This window comes from Pinus tabuliformis, chromosome 6 (assembly GCF_031772625.1).
Source record: "Pinus tabuliformis cultivar Carrire ecotype Pingquan chromosome 6, CPIR1, whole genome shotgun sequence".
Taxonomy (NCBI): Eukaryota; Viridiplantae; Streptophyta; class Pinopsida; order Pinales; family Pinaceae; genus Pinus; species Pinus tabuliformis.
Genome location: NC_142292.1, coordinates 447,015,358 through 447,021,341, shown reverse-complemented (window position 1 = coordinate 447,021,341; position 5,984 = coordinate 447,015,358). Strand labels below are relative to the sequence as shown.

Genomic DNA, 5,984 nt, shown 5'->3' with positions numbered 1-5,984 from the left:
TCAGCTGTGATGCAACGTCAACGCTGACTATCGTATGTGTATGCACGGAAAAGTTCGTGACAACAATGATTCAGAAAATTTGAAAACCCTAGAGCACTAAAAACCCTAACAAATCTTTTCCACTTAAGTATTAAGCTACCTCTAACTCTTTGTATGTACTTATTTTAATTAAATAGTAAGTTAATAAAATAATGTTTTTAAAATAATCATAGCTCGAACTTTTGAATCAATACTAAAATTTTCTAGTTTATTAGAAAATTTTAACTATCCATATTAACATGAAGTAAAATAATATTTTTTATTAATTATTTTTTATTTATCAAATACATATAAATTAATAAACAATTATCGATTTTAACTATTAAATAGTAATTCTATTTAATTTATACATTTTTCCTGGTAACTTGGAACTTTTATTTAATATATGTTCACTAAAGAGGAAGTTTCTTATGCGTATAAATTGATAAAATATTATCTAAATAAAAAAATATATATATATATTGTAATTTAAAAAATTAATTAATTTTTTAATTTTTAAAAATAAAATTTATTATTTTATAAAAAAATTAAAATAATACATTACACTAAAAATTAAAATTTTAATTAAAAATAATAATAATAATAATTCGATATTCTTTTCCCATTGTGAATACAAAATAGTTTTATTTAAATATTATTAATTTTTTATTTTTGTAATTAAATTAAATTTATTAATGAATATATTATTAAAATTTTGTAAATTTTTATTTTTTAAGTTTAAATTATATAAAGGTTTTTTTTTTTTTAATTCAATAATAAAATTGTTCAAAATCACAATTTTATATTATTTAATTCACATTTCGAAATGTATAAATTGATTTAATAACTACAAAATCCTATAAAAATATTGAAATTATTCCATTTTAATAAATAAAAATTATAATTCTAAATTTTAAATAAAACTGATTCAAAAAATCCCAAAACATAAAACCTTAAAATATTTAAACTATTTTTTAATTTAATTTATATTTATTACTAAATTAATATTATTTAAAAAAAAAATCCCTAATTTTTTTAAGGGAAAAATCATTTACCTACTGTATATACTTACATTCATACATAGTAGGATCAAAGCATAAGTAGACTACGATACTTTTTTCTAACAAGAAAAAACCAACAACTTTTATTACTAAAACTGGTTGAAATCACTGTCCTGATGTATACCGTATCTCATATGTCCAGTATCAGGACACATCACCGTCAACATTTAGAAATATCCAAATTTAGAATATCCAATATGTTATATCTGGCATAATCGACATTAGTAAATATAACGATATATCAATATCAAAATATATATATCACTTACCCTATCCATTATAAAAAATTCTCCTCGTCCCGTGATTTGAACAAATAAAGAAAAAATAATTTTTGTTTTCTCATTATACATCTTAAAAAAACTTGCTATCCAACAAATATTCGTTGTAAAGTCATTGGAATATTCATAGAAAGTGATCTCCACCAAAAGTTTGTTTTGACCTTCAGCAACATTGTTCTATTCCCGGTAAATATGAGAAAAAATCATATTTTAAAAATAGTTAATTAGCATTTTTATACGAGGGTATTTCAAATGAATATTTCATCTTCATCTAATTTATAACCACTTTGGAGTTTCCATAAACATCTATAGATATTATGAATAACCACCTTACACAAAATAAGAGCCCTTTGGTGTGATAATATCTGCTCGATTGTTTAACCAAATTCCATTGTTCCAACATAAATGATATGGTATACATGGCTCTAAAACAATATATATTTTATTATCACATGTCTTTAAAAATATCTATAGGATAGACCAAATATCTATAAGAAGAATATGTTTCGAGGAAGCCTTATAGGAAATAAGTCTATTTCATTAAAATCTTCATACTAAGACATTGAATGTTTGTAGGAATATCATCAAATATTTGCAACATCTCCAAATGTGCCAAAAGCTATAAAAAGGAAGAGTGAAATAATCTATATATGTAAAGCTATAAAAAGGAAGAGTGAAATAATCTATATATGTTGTGCTCCATTCCAAAATACATGCCTCAATAGAATTATGATTTTGCTATTTTAATTAGCAAATATGTGTAAATGTTTTAACATAGAATTCCAAATAAAAATCACAAATGGACAAAAAAGAAATAGATATTCCATGTTATCAAAATCTTATTTGCACATATAATATCTCCCAAGACCATATAGGTTTTTCTTGTATAAATTATCCAAAGTAAGAATCACATTTCACCATGCCAACTATTTGGAATAATGCTTACATTAGAATGTAGGGAGATTTTGTTTCTTACTGCTAGTCCGTTGAGAGATTGTTAAGAGATTTTATCAACCGAATTCTCTTATCTTAGAAATTGTTGAATCTCATTATCACCATTTATATGACTTATAATTTGGTTTTATAGTAAAGAATATGAATTAATTTGTGAGTAAATTTGCCCACAATATTACTTCTCCATTTTTCTTGTTGATATCAAAGCCTCCGTGTGCTTCACGGGTCCATGAAGATGGAAGAGATCTGAAAATTTTATTCTCTGTAGAATAGGATAGTGTGTAACAGTTTGCGTGAATTTTGTTTCTCGTGTGCCTGTGCGTTTGATTTGTCTCCCTTGCAGATAGTGGTGAATTAAGAATGCCACAGAGTAGACCCAGTGTGTAATGTAGAAACACATCACTCTTCTCTCACCACCAGAGCAGATTAGTTATTGGCTCAGACTTAGCTGTTCGAAACATCGACAGCGCCATCATTCCTCACCTGGCAACCGAGTGGAAAGGGAATACTATTGAGGAATTGAATGATAGTTCAGATTTCTTCATGGACATTGTTACCTGCGAACACGAAAATTTTATGACAGTAACGATGGTTCTCCCGTTAAACGAAATTCAGTACTCCGAAAAGGTCACCGAGGAATGCAAGGCCGCATGGGAGGCTGCAGGAATATATGGCAAGGCCGAAGCCAAGGCCATCGAAGATTTCAAAAAGGCATTTAAGAATCAGAATTTCCCCCTTGAATCTTCCATTCTCTTCACGATCTCTCCCATAGACTTGTCAATTGCTTTCTCTGAATACTCTCCGATTCTGGAGAAGAGCAGAGTAGTGATAAAGAACCGAGTGCTTGCGCAAGGATTTCTGGATTCAATTATTGGAAAAACGGTGTATCTCCAGCAGCCAGAGCTTCATTAGTGGCTCGAATCTCTAAGTATGGACAGTAATCGATTGGAGGAATGAAATATGCCTGGGATAGAACTCTATCATTGTGATTAAAGCGGGGTTCAGTTACTCGCAGCATCACCGTGGGGACTCAGATGCCTGAAGATTCGCTAGAGGTGTTCCAGTTAAATTCTTGTGAAGGAGGGGCGATCATCGACGGGGCACAGGGATTGAAATTTATTGTCGGGTCCGCGTTCCAGGTTGAAGTGAAGTTATAGAGTCGATACCTGATGGTATGCCCACCCATCATATTGACAAATTCTTCGATATTGCCATGCTCAGTGTCAACAGTTTCACATGGAAGATATGAATTGGCAAACAACACATGAGGAGCTTACAGGGGCGGATCACCAGGAGCTCCTACAAGCAAATGCACTCACTTGGGCTTCACATTAAATTCCAATAATAAATAGGTACATATTGCTAGGGATAGTAAAACAGATCCCAAAATAATAAGAACTAAATGCCTAAGAAAAAACTTAATCATAACTAAGTATATTCGCCTAAACTCCATTAATTCTAACGCTCCCCCTTAATGGAGAAAGGGGTTATTAAACACACCTAATGTATCCCTAAACAAATCAAACTTTAGTCTTCCCAGAGGCTTAGTGAATATATCAGTCATATTATCACAAGAATTACAATACTCTACACAAATCTCTTTGGATTGCACCTTCTCCCTGACAAAATGAAATTGAGTGTCTATGTGCTTGGTGTTTTTATGAAACACATGATTGTAAGCCCGTTTGACGGAACTCTGATTATTGAAATTGATAATCGTAGATTTTGTCTGTTCTTCTTGCATCTTGGAGAAGTCTACGCAACCAAACTGCCTCACATGCTGCTGCACACATAGTTTGATATTCTGCTTCCGCTGAGGATAAGGCAACAATATGCTGCTTCTTGTTGCACCAAGAGATGACCCCGGAACCAATGTTGAAGGCGTAACCTGTAATTGATCTTCTATCATCTAAATTTCCCGCCCAATCAGAGTCTATATAACCTGTCAAACTAACATCAAATGAGTCAGAATACAAAATACCAAAGTTTGATGTTCCTTGCAGATACCTTAATACTCCTTTCACTGGAAGCCAATGGTTTTCATGAGGTTGAGTCATGAACTGACTCAAAACACTCACTACATAAGCTAAATCTGGTCTTGTTGTAGTCAAATAAATAAGACTACCAACCAATTGTCTGTACAATGTTGCATCTGCATATCTCAAACCATCATTCACCTGAAGTTTGTTATTCTGCTCTAAAGGCACAAATGTAGCCTTACACTCATCCATTTTGAACCTAGACAATAGACTCTTTGCATACTTACCCTGGGACAAGAAAGTTTGGCTTGAATCCCTCCAAACTTCTAGACCCAAACAGTGATGCATTTCTCCAAGGTCCTTCATCTCAAATTTCTGTGATAATTCCTGCTTGATTTCTTCAATGAGATTGTTTGCACTTCCTGTCATGATCAGATCATCTACATATAAAGAAATCGACACTATATGTCCTTCATTATTAAACACGGTATACAAATTGGGATCATTTTTGCTCCGTTTATAACCATGCATGAGGAAAAATAAGTCAATTTTTTCGTACCAGGATCTAGGAGCTTGCGCTTTTCTCCCTTCTTAACAAACCCCTCAGGCTGCACTAAATATACTTCTTCTTTTAAGTCACCATTTAAGAAAGCAAATTTAACATCTAATTGATGTATTTTCTAATGATGCTTAGTGGCTAAAGCAATAATCATTCTGATAGTATTTAATTTTGCAACAGGGGCAAATGTTTCCTCAAAATCAATACATTCTATCTGGGAATACCCCTTTGCCACCAACCTTGCTTTATGCTTATCAATAGACCCATTTGCTATAAATTTCAACTTAAATAACCATTTGCGACCTATGGGTTGTTTATCATTAGGAAGCTTTACTAGATCCCAAGTATTGTTCTTAATGATTGATTCATATTCCTCCTTCATTGCTTTCTTCCATTCAGAACTTTTACTAGCTTCATAAAAATTAGAAGGTTTTGCAATGTTTAACATACCAGTCATGAGCGCACAATCCCTATATCGAGCTGGTAACTGTTTTAGCCTACTCGATCTCCTCAGTGGTGGGGGTTCAATTATTCTGCTACTTTCTTCTCTTTGTGGACTGAACTCAATTCCTTCCACATTATTGCGTTGCTGCTACTGTTCTTGCTTCTGCTCCTGTTGTTGACTGATTCCTGTTTCACTATCCTCTTCTGGAAGTAAGGGTACATGCCATTCTTCATTGTTTTGAACAAGATTTCCATCATCAACCTGTTCATGGAATATTACATCTCTACTGACAAACACCTTGTGAGTAGAAGGGTCAAACAATTTATAAGCCTTATATTCACTGTAGTATCCAATGAAGGTACATTTAATGGCCTTAGAATCTAACTTCTTCCTATTCTCTTTGGGAACATGAGCAAAAGCTTTACAACCAAATATTCTAAGGTGACTTACTACAGGTTTGAATCCCAACAATGCTTCAAAAGGAGTTTTATACTCAAGACTTTTAGTAGGAATCCTATTCTTTAAATACACTGCAGTATTAATAGCTTCGCCTAAAAACCATTGGTTAGATTCTTGCCTTTCAACATACTGCGAGCACACTCCGCCAGTGTTTTGTTTTTCCTCTCAGCTACTCCATTCTGCTGAGGAGTGTAAGGTGTTGTAAATTGCTGTTGTATCCCATGCTTGTTG

General features: G+C 32.4%; 2 pseudogenes; one reads left to right on the top strand and one right to left on the bottom strand.

Annotated features, from left to right (window-relative positions):
* The first annotated feature begins 2,899 nt into the window (after positions 1–2,899).
* LOC149259229 (chalcone--flavanone isomerase pseudogene) lies at positions 2,900–3,223 on the top strand (annotated as a pseudogene).
* A 788-nt stretch (positions 3,224–4,011) lies between these two features.
* On the bottom strand, positions 4,012–4,542 carry LOC149259228 (secreted RxLR effector protein 161 pseudogene; annotated as a pseudogene).
* Between the last annotated feature and the right edge of the window lie 1,442 nt (positions 4,543–5,984).